This window comes from Procambarus clarkii, unplaced genomic scaffold (assembly GCF_040958095.1).
Source record: "Procambarus clarkii isolate CNS0578487 unplaced genomic scaffold, FALCON_Pclarkii_2.0 HiC_scaffold_1176, whole genome shotgun sequence".
Lineage (NCBI taxonomy): Eukaryota > Metazoa > Arthropoda > Malacostraca > Decapoda > Cambaridae > Procambarus > Procambarus clarkii.
Window position 1 is genome coordinate 1,210 of NW_027190207.1, and position 24,674 is coordinate 25,883.

General features: G+C 45.7%; 2 non-coding genes across 2 annotated transcripts; both read left to right on the forward strand.

Moving 5' to 3' along the window:
• The first annotated feature begins 12,949 nt into the window (after positions 1–12,949).
• LOC138362089 (5S ribosomal RNA) lies at positions 12,950–13,068 on the forward strand. Its single transcript, XR_011227404.1, has one exon. It is a non-coding gene; the product is annotated as a 5S ribosomal RNA (ribosomal RNA).
• Positions 13,069–24,312: 11,244 nt separating this feature from the next.
• On the forward strand, positions 24,313–24,431 carry LOC138362090 (5S ribosomal RNA). The gene has a single exon (XR_011227405.1). It is a non-coding gene; the product is annotated as a 5S ribosomal RNA (ribosomal RNA).
• Positions 24,432–24,674: the final 243 nt, after the last annotated feature.

A 24,674-nucleotide genomic window follows, 5' to 3' on the forward strand; every position in this document is an offset into this window, starting at 1 on the left:
TTGTATCTGTATTACTTGATGAAATGTATGATTCTAATAATGAAAATAAATTGTTATGTCGGTTGTATGAGCATAATGACCAATATGCACATGATATGAATGAATTAAATAGTGTAGTTTTAAGTAATTAGGTTGTAGACACATTAAGCGGATATGATATTTGACGCGTCCAGAACTGGTGATTTTTGGTTTAGTTTTAAATGCACCACCACCACCACCATTGCTTCCCCAGAGCCTAATTAAGGACCGGTAAAAGGAGTCAATATGTATGTCATCTATAAAACCAAAGAATGAATAAAAACACACACACACACACACCTACATAATAGTACTAGGAAGATTGTATGGCATAAAAAAAAAAAAGTACTCCCATTGGGTCGTTTGAACTCGCGACTTCCAAAACACCAGCCACACACCTTACCACCCAGCCACCATAGAGTTGGTATAATTGTGCAACTTTAGTTATAAAACTAAAGTTCTTATTGTCTCAAATCTTATTGTCTGTTCTATGAAAAGGCATGATGTAAATTATGTATTTTTTGAATGATTGAATTGTAGGCACATTAAGCGGATTCGATATTTGATATATCCAGAAAAGGTGATTTCTGTTCAGTTTTAAAATGCATCACCGTTAACGCTAAAGGACTGGTTAAAACGACTCGATGTTTGTCATTTTTAAAATAAACACTAAAACTAGGCCCTTAACATATATAATGTTTGAATATAAATTGAATGCATATAAATACAAAGTGGGAGTGGCTGGCTGGCTGGCTGGCTGGCTGGCTGGCTGCCTGCCTGCCTGCCTGCCTGCCTGCCTGCCTGCCTGCCTGCCTGCCTGCCTGCCTGCCTGCCTGGCTGGCTGGCTGGCTGGCTGCCCGCCCGCCCGCCCGCCCGCCCGCCCGCCTGCTTGCCTTGCCTTGCCTTGCCTTGCCTTGCCTTGCCTGTCCTGTCCTGTTATTGCCTTGCCTTGCCTTGCCTTGCCTTGCCTTGCCTTGCCTTGCCTTGCCCTGCCCTGCCTTGGCTGCAGCTGGCTGGCTGGCCGTAAATCAACTCTTAACAACACCACACCACACCACACCATCACTCATCACCCATCACCCACCACCGGCCCCAGTCTCCCAGCCTCTCTTATATACCCGAGCAGGCCCTTTAAATTATTTGAATTGTTGCACTTCGGCCAATGGCACGATCGCTGCTGCTCAAACATATTCTGGTTCACAAGTATTATAATATATTATATTATATTATATTATATATATATATATATATATATATATATATATATATATATATATATATATATATATATATATATATATATATATATATATATATATTTATTCATGAAACACATTAAAACCTTGATCATTTATTCATTCATTACGTCTAGTGAAGAATTGCTTTTGTTCATTTGTATGATTAAAAATTGATAGAATATGAATTCCTCGCTTAAAGTAAAATATAAAATATATATTGGATTTATATGATTGGTTAATATTCCAAGTGATGCTGAATATCCCCTATAATTTTGTTTTGTTTGTTTGTTATGTACACATTCCAAATGAAATCAATATAAATGTTATTATTAATGTTTGAAAGTTGATTGTCTACTTGAATCTCTCTATTAAAGTGTGTGTGGCTCCGGATGGAGCCTGGTTATGGTATTTGTCGTGGTGGGTGGCAGAAGTGCTTACTTCTTCTCTGTCTTCTTTGGCAAAAGAACTGCCTGAATGTTTGGAAGAACACCTCCCTGTGCAATGGTTACGCCAGACAGAAGTTTGTTGAGTTCTTCGTCGTTGCGGATGGCCAACTGCAAGTGACGTGGGATGATACGGGTCTTCTTGTTGTCACGTGCGGCGTTACCGGCGAGCTCCAGAACTTCGGCAGCGAGGTATTCCATGACGGCTGCCAGGTAGACAGGAGCGCCAGCACTGACGCGTTCGGCGTAGTTGCCTTTACGCAGCAGACGGTGAATTCTGCCCACGGGGAACTGAAGTCCGGCCCTGCTGGAGCGAGACTTTGACTTGCCCTTCACTTTGCCTCCCTTGCCGCGTCCTGACATTGCTGCTGCTGTTGTGGGTTTGTGGTGTTTTATGCCGGCCCGCAGATCGAGCTTCGTGTTATATACCCCGCTCAGGATCAAGGGAGTCCGCCACTGACCAATCAGCGCGCTCCGCCACGCGACCCGCTCTGAGCTGAGTCGCGAGCGGGATATAAAAGGAAAGCTCGACTCGCGCAAAAGTTCATTATTGTATCGCAACGCCAGCCAGCACGAGCATCATCATCATGCCACCCAAGGCATCTGGAAAGGCTGCCAAGAAGGCCGGAAAGGCCCAGAAGGCCATTGCCAAGGGCGATAAGAAAAAGAAGCGCAGGAGGAAGGAGAGCTACAGCATCTACATCTACAAAGTGCTGAAGCAGGTCCACCCCGACACTGGTATCTCTTCCAAAGCCATGTCGATCATGAACTCGTTCGTGAACGACATCTTCGAGCGCATCGCCGCCGAGGCTTCTCGCCTGGCCCACTACAACAAGCGTTCCACCATTACCAGTCGGGAGATCCAGACGGCTGTAAGGCTCCTGTTGCCCGGAGAACTGGCCAAGCACGCCGTCTCTGAGGGCACTAAGGCCGTCACCAAGTACACCTCCTCCAAGTAAACGGCTTACTTACTGCCCTGTGGTGGTGGCTTGGCCTCAAACCAACAAACTCGGCTCCATTGGAGCCACACTTTAATTTCTAAAGAGATTGTGAGTGTTAGACACCAATACTATTATAACAAAAACCTCTGTCACTGAAAGCAAATAGCTATAAAATGAGAATATTTATGAAACTGTCTGTGTGTGTTTCTCTCTCTCAGTCTCTGTGTGTCTGTCTGTCTCTGTCTCTGTCTCTGCATGTCTCTCTCTCTCTCTCTCTCTCTCTCTCTCTCTCCCTCTCTCTCTCTCTCTCTCTCTCTCTCTCAACACACATATAAACACTCGGTATCTTTTTTCTAGAGATTAGAGATTCATTGTTATGTTCCACATTAGGATTACTATGCAGGCCACCCTCTTAAGGTTTGAAAATGTCAAGAAAACGGTTAATTTAAAATGTCATCTCCTAACTTAACAGATTAAGCCAGAGGACCAAAAACAGAATAAAACAGGACAGGACAGTATGTCACTTATACAAGCTGCTTTTATTTCTAGTACAGTATGACAATTTTTTTTTTTTTTTTTTTTTGGAGGGGGGGGGGGGGAGGATCCTTGGCAGTGCATAAGAATGAAAAGCGACGGCGTTTTGTTTGTAAGAGGACAGGTTGTACTACAAATGACTTGATTTATTGATATCACGTGTACAGTGTATGTATGACACCTAAATTATTGTATTTATTTATTTATTATATGTATAGATGAAGGTTAATTCATATGACTGATGCTAGGAATGTCTGAAATCTCCTTAGAAGGATATTTTGGCCCTGAGAAGGGCCGAGTTTGGTGTATACTAGGGTGGTCGTTTTAGCTTATGCACGCTCTCCACGGATACGGCGAGCAAGCTGAATGTCCTTTGGCATGATGGTGACACGCTTGGCGTGGATGGCACAGAGGTTAGTGTCCTCGAAGAGACCGACCAGGTAAGCCTCGGATGCCTCCTGTAAAGCCATGACGGCAGACGACTGGAAGCGAAGATCGGTCTTGAAGTCCTGGGCAATCTCGCGCACCAGACGCTGGAAGGGAAGTTTCCTGATGAGCAACTCTGTGCTCTTCTGGTAACGACGGATCTCACGCAGGGCGACCGTTCCGGGCCTGTAACGGTGAGGCTTCTTCACGCCCCCTGTGGCAGGAGCAGACTTGCGTGCTGCCTTGGTGGCCAGCTGCTTAGGAGGAGCCTTGCCTCCCGTGGACTTGCGAGCAGTCTGCTTGGTGCGAGCCATGGTGAACAACTGTGGTTTGTGATGGCCGGCGCCGAAAAATTTTTGCTTATATACGCCGTCTCGAGGCGCTTGCTCGAGCGCCATTGGCTGCTCGACTCGCCTACGTCACCCCGTTGCCCCTCCCCTCCTTCCTCTGGCTGCAGCCAACAGGCAGCTCACCTCAAACACTATTATCGCTGATTTTGCTCTATTTTTTGGATTTGTGCAAAAGTCATTTCACAGAGACGTGAAACAGACGAGTAGGCAACTGCAGTTTTGAAAGCGTTGTGAGAAAGCCGTGTTTCTGCTCGAGTACAAGCATAAAGTAAGGACAGGCAGGAGTTAGGAGTTGCCATGCTACAAGTACGTCCGCTTGACGGGATATAGTCTGGGGAAATCGTGCGCATGCAAGACGAACAACCCCAATACACAAGAAAACCAACCCATCAATTAAAAAGAAATCAGATACCAAGAAACATGTAACCTCCCTCACCTTAGCCCACACGCCCAACACGTCAACTCACCTCACTCCCAACACGCTAGCCAACCTCACGCCCCTAACCCAATACCACACAGGTACAAAGCCCAAAATCCCACAAAATTTGCCCCAAAACGTGTCTTTCTCAGCCAAGAGGACTAACACCTCCCCAGACCACTCCCTCACCCCTACACCAAAACTTCCTAAATTCATACCAGACACCATGCAAAACGGACGCCATACATATCTCCTACCCAAATCTATAATTACCAAATCTGTCTACACAACGAATCAATCCACAAAGGAGAACCCCTCCGGTTCAAATGCCACAAACACTCCCCCAACAAGTCAATAAATATGAAAATCACACAATTTAACGTTAGAGCATATTACAACATCAGACACCTAATTGCTAACTTTGTGGAGAATGAAAGACCGGATGTGCTGCTACTAAACAGCACATGCGTGACGAACTCTCACAAAATTAGACATTTTGGCTTCACAACATACCAATCTCCTGATGAAGCTTACGAAGGGGTTGCTATTCTAATAAAGAACACCTATAAACATGACCTCCTCACTACCAACTGGCAACACAAACACTTCCTAGCAGTCCGCATTCACACTCAACACGGGCAGATGATCATTGGTACCACATACATTCGTCCAAACTTGGGTCTCCCCCTCCAGGACCTAAACACTCTCTTCAACCACACACACATACCAGTCTTCCTCCTAGCAGACCTAAATGCAAAACACCAAACATTCAACCATCGCCAACACAACATGCACGGTCATCAACTACACCAACTCCACCAAAACAAACACCTCACCTTCCTTGGCCCTGACTTCCAAACAACCTACACACACAATGGAACTGGGAGACCAGATCTAATCCTCACCAACAGAGCAGGCACTCACCTACAACACTACATCACACCCGGACCCCTCACTGGCTCAGATCACATACCCATATCACTCACACTCTCCAGCAACCCCATACTCATCCCAGCCACCCCACAATATGACTATCAAAATGCAGACTGGGAAGCCTTCAAACAACACCTAACTGCCAGCACACAGCCCTACAACTTCCAAGACAAACCACACACAGACATAGATTCCCAAGTCCTCACCATCCAGAATAACATCATACAAGCAGCTGATGCTACCATTCCAAAAACAACCCACAAAACTAGATACTCCTTTTTTCCTTCGATCAGAACAAAAAGGCTACTCTCCTGCTATCACAACAGATTCACCCACAACCTTCACAGATACAATCAAGTAAACACAGACCTCACTATACTCAAAAACCACATACTCAACAGCCTTGACCAAGACCATGCTAACAACTGGGAGAAACTCATACATAAAGCTGAAATACAAAGAAAAACAACTCCACAACAATTCTGGAACTTCATAAAGAGGATCAGAGGAAACTCCTCCTCTTCTGCCTTTACATACATCACTCACAACAATCAAAACTACACCGATCCCTCAGAAGTAATAGGCATATTCAAACAACACTGGCAGGACATCTTCAATCCCCACCCCCCACAACCAACAGCAATACAAAACATAAACAGAGTAGAAACATGGATACGACACAACCCTCATGCCATCACACACTACCCTACCATTGACCTCACGACACTAGACGACTTAGAAAGTGACCTCACAGAATCAATACTACCTGAAGAAGTTAAACTCATGCTCAAGAACACCAGACGTAAAGCCCCAGGAGCCTCTGGCATTGGCCAAGCTCTCCTCAAGCAACTTCCAGACCCCCTAATCTTTGCACTCACAGACGTCTACAACGCCTCACTAGCATCAGGATATTTTCCCAAGCCCATTCAAAGAAGCCACAGCAATCCTCATTCCAAAACCCCAAAAATCCCCGACAGACCCTAAGAACTACAGACCGATCAGCTTACTAGAGACATTAGGAAAAGTATACGAAAAACTCATTAATCATAAACTCAGAAATCACCTAGAACACAAAAACATATTGACAGACAAACAATTTGGCTTCAGACAACACCGCTCAACACAAGACGCACTGAACATAATAACAAACTACCTCTCCATAAATAAACACCAAAGGGCCAAGACGGCCCTCATTGCAAAGGACGTCGAAAAAGCTTTTGACACCGTATGGCACGACGGCCTGCGTTACAAACTCTGCACTCTGTTTCAACTATCTGATAACATGCAGAGGCTACTTTGCAGCTTTCTAACAAATAGAAAGATGCAGATCAAGTTCCTCAGCAAGCTGTCGGGTTATTTCAACCTAAATGCAGGTGTCCCTCAGGGCTCAGTTCTTTCACCAACCTTATACATACTCTATATAAACGACATCCCTGACCCAGTATACTGGACATCAATGACCCTTTGCTACGCTGACGACGTAACCCAACTGATCACAGACTATACGATTAACGCCCTCACACGGAAAGCACAACAAGAAATAGACAAAGTCACCCTCTGGGAACACGACTGGCGAATAAAAACAAACCCCAACAAGTCAAAAATAACTTACTTTTTCTACAACAAACGACGTAACCCTGACCCAGTAAAACTCTACTCTCAATCACCAGATGCAACCCAGATCCCAAGAGTCAACAAAACCACAGTACTTGGACTCACACTAGACTTTAACCTTCGCTTTCACACACACATAACACCCAAGAAAGCTATAGCCTCAAACGCCCTATCAAAACTCTACCCACTCAAACATGCCTCCCAAGTCACCAAGCTCTACTTATACAAAACACTTATTCTCCCACTCCTAACATATGCACCGATCCCACTCACACTTGCAGCACCAACAAATAGGAAGAAACTCCAGCGTACCCAGAACAGGGCTCTGAGATGGGTGTTCGATACCCATTGGCAGGACTTCACCACCAGTGAGGCCCTGCATGAGAGGGCGAACATCCCACCTCTGAACATAACCTGGGATACTATGGGGAAGAAACAGATTGACAGAATTCTCACCTATCATGACAACTACGACACGTTCCTCAGAAACGTCCTAAGCAGACCCAGACATACGCACAACCTCTTTAACCTGATCGACGATCCACCTCCTGCTCCGTCCTTTACATAACCCCTCTCCTATAATATCACTACTCAAATCACCAAACTTCCAACTATAACCTCCTAACTCTTCTCCTCCCTCTTTAGGGGGGGACCAACTAGCTCCCGTTTTCTGGTGCCTTGGGTGGGCCACGATGCTGATTATCAGATCAAAGACCACATCTGGTGTGAGCCTCCAGGGCACACCCAGCTGAGGGCTGCTGTCTCCGTGGGTGCTCAGAAAAGACGAATTGTTGTCACAGATCCGATTCCTTGCCTTCACTGCCTAGTCTGGTCATAACGATTTCAATGCCATGCAGCTGGGTCTAGCCCTGGCACTTTACCTCATACTAAAAACCCTTCCTCTCACCCCCACTAATTCTTCCCCTATCCCCACTTCCACGCTCACCCATTAGGGTATCTTGACCTATATTTAATTCATTCATTCATCCGAAATTTCAAGCAGGAGAGGAAGCTTGCACCTAGCACTGCCGGGTGGGTAAATATTGAGCAGCAACGTGAGCGCTTCCCTCCTGATTTCTAGCGTGGTGCCTGCATAGGCATCATGCTTTTCAGAGTGAAGGTGCGGTTCCGAGGAACCGACACCACTTTTAACAAGGCCGAGATCATGGAGCTACTGACCTCGACCTCTGGGGTAGCACCCATCGACGTCGTTATGGACGTTAAGGGACCCCAAATTCTCTTCAGTAGTGCAGCTGCACTAGAAACCCTTTTTACCACAACGTCGACCACTGCACTCGAGGCAAAGGGGCTAACACTCCTGCCTCCCCTCCAGTTCCAGGCTATAAGAACAGTATTCATCCACAGAGTGAGTGCCATCATCGCCGAACAGCCCATCACTGAGATCGTGAAGAGCATAAACGCTCTGAACCGGTCTCTCACAGCCATCTCGGCCCACCTCATCCAGCAGGGTGAAAGCGGGAGGCCAACCCTCAAAGTCACCCTCAAGACTCCAGCAGAGGCTACTCTCGCGGCCGACAACGGACTCAGATGCTGTGGAGTGGCCTGCACACCCCACCAGATCACCAGGCAGCGTTACTTCCGCCTTCGTCAATGTTTTCGGTGTTATCAATACACCCACTACGCCCAGAAGTGCCCAAACAGGCTGCAGAAATGCAGCATTTGTACTGGAGAACACCATCACAGGACCTGCACAGCCACCATCAAGCGCTGTCTACTTTGCAACGGAGAACACACAGCCGTCTCTCAAGACTGCCCCACCAGGCAGGAAGAAATAGCGAAAATGATTGACGCCAGACCTCGAAATCCTACTCCAAGAATGAAATCTTTCAACATTCAAGCAGAAGCCTTCCCAGCACTCCCGACAAGTGGCGCCGCGAGCGGCGCACAACTCAACTACTGGACCAGCAGCTCCCGCGCCAGCCACTCAAGGTCACAGACAACACCTCTCAACCCAGCCAGCCAGCCGTCCTCACTCACGCCGCCTGCAGCCACCCCTGATAGCACTGTTGCAGCCCTGATACACTTCGCAACGGCGCTCTCAGGCGAAGATCTCAGACTACGTTATGAATTACTGAAGGAACTGTACAAGGAGAACAACCTACCATCGTTTGTGATACCAGAGGCCATGTTCACCTCCCGCTCTACTACAACAGAGGCCAACCCTACACCAGCCACTCCTGCAAACCCGACTACGGCAAACGACAGCACCCCAACGGCTTCACAACCGATCTCAACATCTGCTGAATCAGCAACTGTCATCGCACCTGAACCCAAAGTGACTACCAGCATAGCAGCCCCGAAAATGTTCAACCCATACACTACTGTCATGAGTTTTGTCGAAGAAAACACCGACCCGAGAATGCAAGAATTCCACGTACCACTGCGGGACCCAGTATATGAACACGAGGACGGGGACGGCTGCGAATTGTCAGAATTCGACAATGAATCGGTCTCCCCAGTAAGCCTAGATGGTCTGCGATCCCCACGCAGATTCCTGATTCACGACCCCAAGGACACAGAAGAACCATTGTCAATCCTGGACGTGGAAGCACGAACAATAACGAAAAAACACAGAAACGGCGAGGAAACTGTTACCAGGGTAGTAACTGACATGAAAACCCTGATGTACAACAGCGTATGGCGAGCAGCAAGAGAAGAACTGAACGATTATAAAGTAGTGACAAGACCCACACCTTCACCAAGCACGCCAACAGACCAAACTCCACGCAAGAGAACAAGGAAGAATAACAAGCCTAGCTTCAACACCAGACTCGCCCGAAGGTAGCCGCCTTCACCCCCCCCCCTCTTTAGGGGTATAGGGACCTAATTTTGCTCGTTTTGAGGTGGTGGAACCCCTGCTAGCTTCGGAGCAGACCAACGTGCAAGACAGAAGACGGAAGACTCCAGCTTCAAAGAAGAAAGAAGACTTCAGCTTCAAAGAAGAAAGAAGACTTCAAATCCTAAGAAGAAAGAAGACTCCACACGTTATGAGGAAAGAAGACCTCACACCGCCGCCCCTCCCTCGGGACCCTGCCAGCCAAGCCTAAGCCGACCAGGTGTTCAAGTAGCCTCATATTCAGCCGCGCAGCTGGGTCTAGCCCTGGCTCTATCTCTACAACTCCGAAGCTTCCTCTCACCCAAGCTATTCTTCACCTATACCCACTTCAAAGCTCACCCGAAGGGTATCTTGTCCTATATTTAATTCGATTCCGAAATTTTATTATTCACACAACTTCAACACCATGACTGGACGCGGCAAGGGAGGCAAGGGACTCGGAAAGGGTGGCGCCAAGCGTCATCGTAAGGTGCTACGTGACAACATCCAGGGCATCACCAAGCCCGCTATTCGTCGCTTAGCTCGTCGTGGCGGCGTGAAGCGTATTTCGGGTCTCATCTACGAAGAGACCCGTGGCGTCCTGAAGGTGTTCCTCGAGAACGTCATCCGTGATGCTGTAACCTACACGGAACACGCCAAGAGGAAGACCGTCACTGCCATGGACGTGGTGTACGCTCTGAAGCGCCAGGGTCGTACCCTCTACGGATTCGGCGGATAAGAGCTTGGCTAATCCATCGATTCCACCCACCACCACCTCAAAACGGGACCTAATTAGGTCCCTATACTTTTTTACTGAAGGGCTTAATAGACGATAACATAAATTGTTTTGATATCAGCTAGCACATTGGGTCTTATGAAATCTATTTTTTATCCTCGCATGCTTAAAGGGACTCTGATTGGGGAGGGAGGGGTGGGGGGGGGGGGGAAGGTTTGTTCCGTTATATACTAGCAGAGCAGGATCATTGGTGGTTGGGGGGGGGGGTGAGGGAGAGAGAGAGAGAGAGAGAGAGATCTTTCCCAACTCTTCCTTTTTACATGAGTGAGCTACCCGTTTTATTCATTTTATCCTTCTCAGAGCTGTTTTGATAGTATCCAAATGATGGTAAATGAAAAGGGAGGACACGAATATCTACCCAGAATTCAGGACTGGCAATCGATATGCATGTTTGAGTGCGAATCTTTTTCTCTCTCAACTTAGGTATACGTTTATGTCGTACCTAAAAGCGAGAACCACACTATTGGGACAAGTATGCAAGGCCCAATTTTCCTAACAAGCACAGTTAATTTTGTTATTTTCGAACATTTCTTTCCAAATTGGTTTATCCAATTAACAGTATTATATTAAGATCATGAATTGCTGGGTTAGGTTAGGTTAGGTTAGCTTAGCTTAGGTTAGGTTAGGTTAGCTTAGCTTGGGTTAGCATAGGTTAGGTTTGATTACATTTCTATGTTAGATTTAACTCAAATTCAAAACAATTGCAGTCATTCGGCTTGTTAGTCAACTTGCCTCTAATAGGGGCAATTTGTCTAACAAGACTATTTAGTTTTGTGTGCATATATATATATATATATATATATATATATATATATATATATATATATATATATATATATATATATATATATATATATATATATATATATATATATATATATATATATATTATAGCTTCAAGACTCCGAACCAATATAGAAGCATCAAGAGGAAGTGCTTGTGTTATGGGCCAATAGGCCTTCTGCAGTTACTTCCATTCTTATGTTTTTATTCCCATTGGTTCGTGTTTTATCTTGTGTAAATGTCAATCACCTCACCCAAAACTTTGGTACCATATCACCTCACCCATGTATGTGTGTATATATATATATATATATATATATATATATATATATATATATATATATATATATATATATATATATATATATATATATATATATATAATATACAGAGTAAATCTACCCCAAAAGTAATGATTTATTTGTCTACAAAACTAAACTCTTTTTGGAATCATATGAGGCCCCTCCACTGAGGGGGGAGGCCTGGATGTTTATTGTCATGTGTATTCATGCTGCTTGCATGTCGTCGTTTATTTTGCCTTTGTTGTTTTCTTGACAGCTTTCTTTGCCTTGGGTGGTTTGGGAGATTTTGAAGCTCTCTTTATTTTGGGCTTTTTGTTCCCAACAACAAGCTGCTGCTGCTGCTTCTTTTTCAAGGCTGTAGGTGGTTTGTTGCTTGTGGCGGCTTTCTTGGGAGTTACCACGGCCTTCTTTGCTGCTGTAGATGGTTTCTTGGTTGTGGTGGCTTTCTTGGGAGTTAGAACGGCCCTCTTCTCTGCTACGGCCAGCTTGAATGATCCACTAGCTCCACTTCCCTTGGTCTGAACAAGAATGCCGTCAGCCACTGCTTTCTTGAGAAATCTTCGGATGTAAATGGCGATCTTGGCAGCCTCGACTTTGTTGTTGGCAACAACGTACTTCTTGATTGCTTGTAGAGACGAGCCCTTACGGTCTTTGAGTGCTGCGACCGCGGCTAGAACCATTTGACTAGTTTTCGGGTGAGCAACCTGGACGCGAGGTTTCCTGGTGGTGGCCACCACAGCAGCAGCAGCCGCAGCCTTCTTGGTAGGCTTTGCTTCTACCATGATGATGATGAGATAACCAAGGTGATGAGAGACGCTCAGTCACGGGGGAATGATGCTGCCGCCGCTTGAGCCGAACCTATTTATGTGCCGGCACGGTACAGAAGCTGCAACCTGGCAACTCGTCCACCAATCACGACGGTTGGTTTTACGGCTCCGAAACCTGGATCCCATATCTTCTCTAAAATAGAAGCATTTGTTCATGTTCTTTGTAAAAGTATCATAAAACAGGACAGATGAGACAAATATCATAAAAACTGAAGAGCAGATGAGCACACACATGTATGTATTACAAAAGAAAATCCACAAATTCATTAGAAATTGGCAGGGTAGGCTGAGGAAGTAGGTAGATGTAAAATGTCTGTAAATGGCGAAAGAACATAAACCCAAGACTGAATAAACGATGTTAAATATCCATGCCAAGGAGACAAAAATATGTTAGGATACAATTACCATTAAGACACCACAAGAAGGTCCGTATCCTGCCGTGATGACTAAAAAGAGTTGGTTATTAGCCACAATGTGTAGGCAGTCTCATGCCAACGGCCATACCACGTTGAGAACACCGCTTCTCGTCCGATCAGCGAAGTTAAGCAACGTTGGGTTTGGTTAGTACTTGGATGGGTGACCGCCTGGGAACACCAAATGCTGTTGGCAATAATGTTTTTTGTTTTGTTTTGTTTTGTTTCGTTTGTTTTTGTTTGAATGGCTGGCTCCACGGGAAATTCACGGAGTTGTGTGGAATAAGGCCTGGTAAAATGAATTAATATGTATGTCATGTTTAAAACAAACTCGCTTAATATAGTGTGTGAGGCTTTATACAAAAACAAACAACCAAAACAAAACATGTTGTATATATATATATATATATATATATATATATATATATATATATATATATATATATATATATATATATATATATATTATATATATATAGCTTAATCCGGGTTTGAACTCGCAACTCCAAGAATACGCATCACTTATATACACTTTACCACTGGACCACTGCAGGACACTTGATGCTGAGGTATCAATTTAATGACGTAAATGCCATTTCCACAAATAAATGATAATTTAAAAGTATTTGTATGTACAAATCTTTTCTGTTTAAAAGGCTACAATATCAGTTACTGATATAATTTGTGTTAATGTTTCTATACCCACAGGAAGGCATGTTTTTGCTTATATGTAAGGGGTACGGAGAAGGAATCCACAGACCATCATTCCCCTTCCCCCCCCCCCCCCCCCCTCCCACCTACTACCACCACCACCACCACCACCACCACCACCACCACTACTCACCACCAATCACCACCAATCACCACCACCACCAATCACCACCAATCACCACCACCACACCTAACCGAAAACCCCCTAACACATCAACCCTCCCCCCAATCAACAGGCGAAATAATAACCCTCAAATGCCTGCCTGCCTGCCAGCCAGCCAATACTAACGGTCTTCTCAGAAAGAAAATCTCTTTGTATCTGTATTACTTGATGAAATGTATGATTCTAATAATGAAAATAAATTGTTATGTCGGTTGTATGAGCATAATGACCAATATGCACATGATATGAATGAATTAAATAGTGTAGTTTTAAGTAATTAGGTTGTAGACACATTAAGCGGATATGATATTTGACGCGTCCAGAACTGGTGATTTTTGGTTTAGTTTTAAATGCACGACCACCACCACCATTGCTTCCCCAGAGCCTAATTAAGGACCGGTAAAAGGAGTCAATATGTATGTCATCTATAAAACCAAAGAATGAATAAAAACACACACACACACACCTACATAATAGTACTAGGAAGATTGTATGGCATAAAAAAAAAAAAGTACTCCCATTGGGTCGTTTGAACTCGCGACTTCCAAAACACCAGCCACACACCTTACCACCCAGCCACCATAGAGTTGGTATAATTGTGCAACTTTAGTTATAAAACTAAAGTTCTTATTGTCTCAAATCTTATTGTCTGTTCTATGAAAAGGCATGATGTAAATTATGTATTTTTTGAATGATTGAATTGTAGGCACATTAAGCGGATTCGATATTTGATATATCCAGAAAAGGTGATTTCTGTTCAGTTTTAAAATGCATCACCGTTAACGCTAAAGGACTGGTAAAACGACTCGATGTTTGTCATTTTTAAAATAAACACTAAAACTAGGCCCTTAACATATATAATGTTTGAATATAAATTGAATGCATATAAATACAAAGTGGGAGTGGCTGGCTGGCTGGCTGGCTGGCTGCCTGCCTGCCTGCCTGCCTGCCTGCCTGCCTGCCTGCCTGCCTGCCTGGCTGGCTGGCTGGCTGGCTGGCTGGCTGGCTGGCTGGCTGGCTGGCTGGCTGCCCGCCCGCCCGCCCGCCCGCCCGCCCGCCCGCCCGCCTGCTTGCCTTGCCTTGCCTTGCCTTGCCTGTCCTGTCCTGTTATTGCCTTGCCTTGCCTTGCCTTGCCTTGCCTTGCCTTGCCTTGCCTTGCCTTGCCTTGCCTTGCCCTGCCTTGCCTTGCCTTGCCCTGCCCTGCCTTGGCTGCAGCTGGCTGGCTGGCCGTAAATCAACTCTTAACAACACCACACCACACCATCACTCATCACCCATCACCCACCACCGGCCCCAGTCTCCCAGCCTCTCTTATATACCCGAGCAGGCCCTTTAAATTATTTGAATTGTTGCACTTCGGCCAATGGCACGATCGCTGCTGCTCAAACATATTCTGGTTCACAAGTATTATAATATATTATATTATATTATATTATATATATATATATATATATATATATATATATATATATATATATATATATATATATATATATATATTTATTCATGAAACACATTAAAACCTTGATCATTTATTCATTCATTACGTCTAGTGAAGAATTGCTTTTGTTCATTTGTATGATTAAAAATTGATAGAATATGAATTCCTCGCTTAAAGTAAAATATAAAATATATATTGGATTTATATGATTGGTTAATTTTCCAAGTGATGCTGAATATCCCCTATAATTTTGTTTTGTTTGTTTGTTATGTACACATTCCAAATGAAATCAATATAAATGTTATTATTAATGTTTGAAAGTTGATTGTCTACTTGAATCTCTCTATTAAAGTGTGTGTGGCTCCGGATGGAGCCTGGTTATGGTATTTGTCGTGGTGGGTGGCAGAAGTGCTTACTTCTTCTCTGTCTTCTTTGGCAAAAGAACTGCCTGAATGTTTGGAAGAACACCTCCCTGTGCAATGGTTACGCCAGACAGAAGTTTGTTGAGTTCTTCGTCGTTGCGGATGGCCAACTGCAAGTGACGTGGGATGATACGGGTCTTCTTGTTGTCACGTGCGGCGTTACCGGCGAGCTCCAGAACTTCGGCAGCGAGGTATTCCATGACGGCTGCCAGGTAGACAGGAGCGCCAGCACCGACGCGTTCGGCGTAGTTGCCTTTACGCAGCAGACGGTGAATTCTGCCCACGGGGAACTGAAGTCCGGCCCTGCTGGAGCGAGACTTTGACTTGCCCTTCACTTTGCCTCCCTTGCCGCGTCCTGACATTGCTGCTGCTGTTGTGGGTTTGTGGTGTTTTATGCCGGCCCGCAGATCGAGCTTCGTGTTATATACCCCGCTCAGGATCAAGGGAGTCCGCCACTGACCAATCAGCGCGCTCCGCCACGCGACCCGCTCTGAGCTGAGTCGCGAGCGGGATATAAAAGGAAAGCTCGACTCGCGCAAAAGTTCATTATTGTATCGCAACGCCAGCCAGCACGAGCTTCATCATCATGCCACCCAAGGCATCTGGAAAGGCTGCCAAGAAGGCCGGAAAGGCCCAGAAGGCCATTGCCAAGGGCGATAAGAAAAAGAAGCGCAGGAGGAAGGAGAGCTACAGCATCTACATCTACAAAGTGCTGAAGCAGGTCCACCCCGACACTGGTATCTCTTCCAAAGCCATGTCGATCATGAACTCGTTCGTGAACGACATCTTCGAGCGCATCGCCGCCGAGGCTTCTCGCCTGGCCCACTACAACAAGCGTTCCACCATTACCAGTCGGGAGATCCAGACGGCTGTAAGGCTCCTGTTGCCCGGAGAACTGGCCAAGCACGCCGTCTCTGAGGGCACTAAGGCCGTCACCAAGTACACCTCCTCCAAGTAAACGGCTTACTTACTGCCCTGTGGTGGTGGCTTGGCCTCAAACCAACAAACTCGGCTCCATTGGAGCCACACTTTAATTTCTAAAGAGATTGTGAGTGTTAGACACCAATACTATTATAACAAAAACCTCTGTCACTGAAAGCAAATAGCTATAAAATGAGAATATTTATGAAACTGTCTGTGTGTGTTTCTCTCTCTCAGTCTCTGTCTGTCTGTCTGTCTCTGTCTCTGTCTCTGCATGTCTCTCTCTCTCTCTCTCTCTCTCTCTCTCTCTCTCTCTCTCTCTCTCTCTCTCTCTCTCTCTCTCTCTCTCAACACACATATAAACACTCGGTATCTTTTTTCTAGAGATTAGAGATTCATTGTTATGTTCCACATTAGGATTACTATGCAGGCCACCCTCTTAAGGTTTGAAAATGTCAAGAAAACGGTTAATTTAAAATGTCATCTCCTAACTTAACAGATTAAGCCAGAGGACCAAAAACAGAATAAAACAGGACAGGACAGTATGTCACTTATACAAGCTGCTTTTATTTCTAGTACAGTATGACAATTTTTTTTTTTTTTTTTTTTTGGAGGGGGGGGGGGGGGGGAGGATCCTTGGCAGTGCATAAGAATGAAAAGCGACGGCGTTTTGTTTGTAAGAGGACAGGTTGTACTACAAATGACTTGATTTATTGATATCACGTGTACAGTGTATGTATGACACCTAAATTATTGTATTTATTTATTTATTATATGTATAGATGAAGGTTAATTCATATGACTGATGCTAGGAATGTCTGAAATCTCCTTAGAAGGATATTTTGGCCCTGAGAAGGGCCGAGTTTGGTGTATACTAGGGTGGTCGTTTTAGCTTATGCACGCTCTCCACGGATACGGCGAGCAAGCTGAATGTCCTTTGGCATGATGGTGACACGCTTGGCGTGGATGGCACAGAGGTTAGTGTCCTCGAAGAGACCGACCAGGTAAGCCTCGGATGCCTCCTGTAAAGCCATGACGGCAGACGACTGGAAGCGAAGATCGGTCTTGAAGTCCTGGGCAATCTCGCGCACCAGACGCTGGAAGGGAAGTTTCCTGATGAGCAACTCTGTGCTCTTCTGGTAACGACGGATCTCACGCAGGGCGACCGTTCCGGGCCTGTAACGGTGAGGCTTCTTCACGCCCCCTGTGGCAGGAGCAGACTTGCGTGCTGCCTTGGTGGCCAGCTGCTTACGAGGAGCCTTGCCTCCCGTGGACTTGCGAGCAGTCTGCTTGGTGCGAGCCATGGTGAACAACTGTGGTTTGTGATGGCCGGATTAACGGATTAAAAAGTCCATAGAGCTGGCAAGCAGGGGATGGAAGAACGGGGCGAGGTTGCAGAAATCTTGAGCAAGGATCTGGAGATGAGGTGAAGAGGGGAGATGAAAGATCGGTGGCCCAACCACCGTGGATTTGAGCTTGATGAGATGAAAGTAGAATTGAGTGGGGTGTCATTTGCAATACACACAGAGGCCGGGAACGCAAGCAGCTGGCAGTGGAGGTTTGATGTCAGATGATGTTAAGTCAGTTCGTTAGGAGTCTTCTTTCTTGTTGATTTCACCAAACTTTGATCGTTGTTCTTTTTTTTGTTGGGCTTGTCGGTCTTGGTGGTCACGGTTCGTGTTGATGCTTGAAGGTGATCTTTCCTTGGGGGTGATGGTGTACCGACAGATACGTCCTCATCCGATTCATCAGATGAGTGAGGAGCAGGGGTGTTGACACGCTGGGGTAGATTTCTTGAAGGTTGGGTTCTTGAGGGTTGATGTCTTGAAGGTAGAGTTCTCGGAGGGTGTGTAACAGCGGTAGGTACTGCAGCAGAAGGTGCTGCATAGTCGGTACCCTCTATAGGGTCACACCAAGGGTCGATAGCAGCGAAATTCGCCACTAAGACGGGTGAAGGGACAGCAGCAGCTTGAGAAGCGTGTGGAGCAGGAGCTGACAGTATGTCAGAAAGCGTGGCTGCGTTCACAGTGATGTCATGGTTGGTAACGGGAACTGATGCAGAAGTGGGGGTCACATGAGGCAGAGTCTTGTGAGCTGTAGGTACCCGAACAGGATCTGAGGGCTGCATTGCAGTGGCGGAATCGTCGTCGTCGGATGTAGAGTCAGCATCCTCCTCTACAGGGTCAGTTGTTGGAGATGAACGCGGAGCGTTGAAAACTTCCTCAGGAACAATGAAGGTAGGGAGACCGTTCGCCTTGTACAGAATTTTCAGAAGCCTCACGAATTCTCGGGGGTTATTGCCAGCAGTAATTCTGGCTGTTGATATCAGAGCTTTTACTGTGCTCTGCCCAATTAGCTTTGTCTTTGGTTGGGCCGGTGGCGATGGCTGGCTCGACGAATCGCTGGTTGGCGTTTGGGAGCTGGCTCCCCATTGGCTGGTAGTAGCAGTGGGACGTCCTCCCGGGAGCTCCGGGAAGATGGCGGCTTGGGCGTTGAAACCTGTGATGGCCGGCGCCGAAAAATTTTTGCTTATATACGCCGTCTCGAGGCGCTTGCTCGAGCGCCATTGGCTGCTCGACTCGCCTACGTCACCCCGTTGCCCCTCCCCTCCTTCCTCTGGCTGCAGCCAACAGGCAGCTCACCTCAAACACTATTATCGCTGATTTTGCTCTATTTTTTGGATTTGTGCAAAAGTCATTTCACAGAGACGTGAAACAGACGAGTAGGCAACTGCAGTTTTGAAAGCGTTGTGAGAAAGCCGTGTTTCTGCTCGAGTACAAGCATAAAGTAAGGACAGGCAGGAGTTAGGAGTTGCCATGCTACAAGTACGTCCGCTTGACGGGATATAGTCTGGGGAAATCGTGCCGAAATTTTTTTCACAGAGTACTTTGCTTTAAGAGGTCAGACCCCACCCTGATCCGGTGCATTAAACCGGTAAGAGACGGGAGACCTCTTAAGGAAAGTGCAACCCTCTAGATCAGGCTCTCCTGCACCCAGCACTGCCGGGTGGGTAAACATTAGGCAGCAACGATTAGAGCCATGATCTACCGAATCAAGGTACGATTCAGAGGGAACCAGACCCCTACTCGATCAGAGATATCGGATTTGATCACCACTACAACCAATGTTGCACCCCTGGACGTCGTACTCAACGATGATGGACTCCCTCAACTGCTGTTCAGCAGTGCCGAGGCCGTACAACGCCTCTTTAACCCCATTCACCTCACTGCTCTCGAGGAGGCGCACATGTTCCTCACCCCACCACGACACTACCTCGCAGCCAGGACTGTTTTCGTAAGGAGAGTGAGCTCCCTCATCTCCGAAAAAGCTACCACTGACGTCGCCACCAGCATAACCGAAGATAACCCTTCCTTGACTGCAGTCACCGTAAAATTCATCCCTGTGCAGGACAGCCACCTCTCCACTATGAAGGTCACCTTCACCTCGCCTGAGGAAGCTACCTCTGCTACCACCAACGGCTTCCGGTGCTTCGGCCTCGCTTGTACACCCCGACAAATAACAAGAGAACATTACTACCAGCTACGACAGTGTTTTAAGTGCTATAGTTATGAGCACTTCACTAAAAATTGCCCATCTCAGGACCAACGGTGCAGCAAGTGCGCCGAGAGTCACCACTTCAAACAATGCACCAGCGACTTCCTCAAATGCCTTCTCTGCCAAGGTCACCATACTGCCGTCTCTGCTGAGTGTCCACAAAGACGTCAAGAAATACAGAAGATGACCGAAGCCAGGCAAGCCAACACCACACGACGAGAACCGTCAACATTCAACGTGCAAGCCGCCAACTTTCCTCTGCTTCCGGGAGGGGGCGGAGCTTCTGCACAGACTGCATCCCATTGGGGCCCTGGGTCCCAGCCCGCCAACCAATCATCGACGCAGCAGCGACAGCCACAAGTTTACTCTGCTGAATCAACAAGCCAGCCCTCACCACACCAGATGCTGCTCCCTAACAGGAACCACAACGTCATAATGGGACTAATCCGCACTGCTGAAATGATTGCAGGCACGAACACCAAGGAATTTGTACGAATTCTGAACATTATGTACGCTGACAACGGTTTACCAACATTTACTGTTCGTGACGAGCTCTTCACAACAACAGCCTCAGCCAACACCAATGCTACGACTTCAGCAACAAATACCACTTCTGCTTCTAACATCAGCATCACCATCTCTTCAACTGCATTGGCAGATATCCTGTCTGCTGACGCCCACCCTGTGCAACCTGATACAGACTCTGCAACATCCTTGCACACTGCTACTACTCCAGACGAACCAGCTACTTCTCCAGTGGTACCTGAGACTGCACCAACTTCACCAGCTTCACCAGAAAATACACCAGCCGCACCTGAGACTACACCAGCTTCACAAGTACCTACACCTGATGCTTCTGAAAACCAACACTTGTTTTCCGATGATGACTCTACTGCCTCGATTGACGTTGAAGCACAATCACCATCTCCAGCAACACAGGAGTCTCCAAGAGTCTCCGCACTATATGATCAACGTGAACAACTTACACTTGGAACTCCCGAATACAGACGCCTCTCCAGCAAAATACTCAACACAAGGTATGCGGAATGCCTGCTGAATGATCCAAACTTAAAGTACACACTAAAGAACGAAGTAATCTTCGTTGAATGCGACGAAACCACATTGTCAAAGGACCTTTTCCCACCAGACTACGCCGATTACAAACATCAAATGATTACTCGAAGCAAGAAGAAAGAAGAAACACCAAATTGAAGAAGAAGAAGACACCACATGAAGAAAGATTGTTTCCACCTTGAATGCTGAAGCACTGCCACCGCCGCCTTCCAGACCCGCCTCCAAGCCTAGCCAGTTGTTGGGTTGTTTGCAGCATCGACTTATTGTCACGCAGCTGGGTTTAGCCCTGGCACTTTTTCTTCAACTTCAGCATTTCCTCTCACCGACTACTCTTCAGCTGTCCCCACTTCAAGGCTCGCCCCAATGGGCATCTTCTCCTGTATTATTCAGTTCAATTCAGTTCCGAAATTTTATTATTCACACAACTTCAACACCATGACTGGACGCGGCAAGGGAGGCAAGGGACTCGGAAAGGGTGGCGCCAAGCGTCATCGTAAGGTGCTACGTGACAACATCCAGGGCATCACCAAGCCCGCTATTCGTCGCTTAGCTCGTCGTGGCGGCGTGAAGCGTATTTCGGGTCTCATCTACGAAGAGACCCGTGGCGTCCTGAAGGTGTTCCTCGAGAACGTCATCCGTGATGCTGTAACCTACACGGAACACGCCAAGAGGAAGACCGTCACTGCCATGGACGTGGTGTACGCTCTGAAGCGCCAGGGTCGTACCCTCTACGGATTCGGCGGATAAGAGCTTGGCTAATCCATCGATTCCACCCACCACCACCTCAAAACAGGACCTAATTAGGTCCCTATACTTTTTTACTGAAGGGCTTAATAGACGATAACATAAATTGTTTTGATATCAGCTAGCACATTGGGTCTTATGAAATCTATTTTTTATCCTCGCATGCTTAAAGGGACTCTGATTGGGGAGGGAGGGGTGGGGGGGGGGGGGGAAGGTTTGTTCCGTTATATACTAGCAGAGCAGGATCATTGGTGGTGGGGGGGGGGTGAGGGAGAGAGAGAGAGAGAGAGAGAGATCTTTCCCAACTCTTCCTTTTTACATGAGTGAGCTACCCGTTTTATTCATTTTATCCTTCTCAGAGCTGTTTTGATAGTATCCAAATGATGGTAAATGAAAAGGGAGGACACGAATATCTACCCAGAATTCAGGACTGGCAATCGATATGCATGTTTGAGTGCGAATCTTTTTCTCTCTCAACTTAGGTATACGTTTATGTCGTACCTAAAAGCGAGAACCACACTATTGGGACAAGTATGCAAGGCCCAATTTTCCTAACAAGCACAGTTAATTTTGTTATTTTCGAACATTTCTTTCCAAATTGGTTTATCCAATTAACAGTATTATATTAAGATCATGAATTGCTGGGTTAGGTTAGGTTAGGTTAGCTTAGCTTAGGTTAGGTTAGGTTAGCTTAGCTTGGGTTAGCATAGGTTAGGTTTGATTACATTTCTATGTTAGATTTAACTCAAATTCAAAACAATTGCAGTCATTCGGCTTGTTAGTCAACTTGCCTCTAATAGGGGCAATTTGTCTAACAAGACTATTTAGTTTTGTGTGCATATATATATATATATATATATATATATATATATATATATATATATATATATATATATATATTATAGCTTCAAGACTCCGAACCAATATAGAAGCATCAAGAGGAAGTGCTTGTGTTATGGGCCAATAGGCCTTCTGCAGTTACTTCCATTCTTATGTTTTTATTCCCATTGGTTCGTGTTTTATCTTGTGTAAATGTCAATCACCTCACCCAAAACTTTGGTACCATATCACCTCACCCATGTATGTGTGTATATATATATATATATATATATATATATATATATATATATATATATATATATATATATATATATATATATATATATATAATATACAGAGTAAATCTACCCCAAAAGTAATGATTTATTTGTCTACAAAACTAAACTCTTTTTGGAATCATATGAGGCCCCTCCACTGAGGGGGGAGGCCTGGATGTTTATTGTCATGTGTATTCATGCTGCTTGCATGTCGTCGTTTATTTTGCCTTTGTTGTTTTCTTGACAGCTTTCTTTGCCTTGGGTGGTTTGGGAGATTTTGAAGCTCTCTTTATTTTGGGCTTTTTGTTCCCAACAACAAGCTGCTGCTGCTGCTTCTTTTTCAAGGCTGTAGGTGGTTTGTTGCTTGTGGCGGCTTTCTTGGGAGTTACCACGGCCTTCTTTGCTGCTGTAGATGGTTTCTTGGTTGTGGTGGCTTTCTTGGGAGTTAGAACGGCCCTCTTCTCTGCTACGGCCAGCTTGAATGATCCACTAGCTCCACTTCCCTTGGTCTGAACAAGAATGCCGTCAGCCACTGCTTTCTTGAGAAATCTTCGGATGTAAATGGCGATCTTGGCAGCCTCGACTTTGTTGTTGGCAACAACGTACTTCTTGATTGCTTGTAGAGACGAGCCCTTACGGTCTTTGAGTGCTGCGACCGCGGCTAGAACCATTTGACTAGTTTTCGGGTGAGCAACCTGGACGCGAGGTTTCCTGGTGGTGGCCACCACAGCAGCAGCAGCCGCAGCCTTCTTGGTAGGCTTTGCTTCTACCATGATGATGATGAGATAACCAAGGTGATGAGAGACGCTCAGACAGTCACGGGGGAATGATGCTGCCGCCGCTTGAGCCGAACCTATTTATGTGCCGGCACGGTACAGAAGCTGCAACCTGGCAACTCGTCCACCAATCACGACGGTTGGTTTTACGGCTCCGAAACCTGGATCCCATATCTTCTCTAAAATAGAAGCATTTGTTCATGTTCTTTGTAAAAGTATCATAAAGCAGGACAGATGAGACAAATATCATAAAAACTGAAGAGCAGATGAGCACACACATGTATGTATTACAAAAGAAAATCCACAAATTCATTAGAAATTGGCAGGGTAGGCTGAGGAAGTAGGTAGATGTAAAATGTCTGTAAATGGCGAAAGAACATAAACCCAAGACTGAATAAACGATGTTAAATATCCATGCCAAGGAGACAAAAATATGTTAGGATACAATTACCATTAAGACACCACAAGAAGGTCCGTATCCTGCCGTGATGACTAAAAAGAGTTGGTTATTAGCCACAATGTGTAGGCAGTCTCATGCCAACGGCCATACCACGTTGAGAACACCGCTTCTCGTCCGATCAGCGAAGTTAAGCAACGTTGGGTTTGGTTAGTACTTGGATGGGTGACCGCCTGGGAACACCAAATGCTGTTGGCAATAATGTTTTTTGTTTTGTTTTGTTTTGTTTCGTTTGTTTTTGTTTGAATGGCTGGCTCCACGGGAAATTCACGGAGTTGTGTGGAATAAGGCCTGGTAAAATGAATTAATATGTATGTCATGTTTAAAACAAACTCGCTTAATATAGTGTGTGAGGCTTTATACAAAAACAAACAACCAAAACAAAACATGTTGTATATATATATATATATATATATATATATATATATATATATATATATA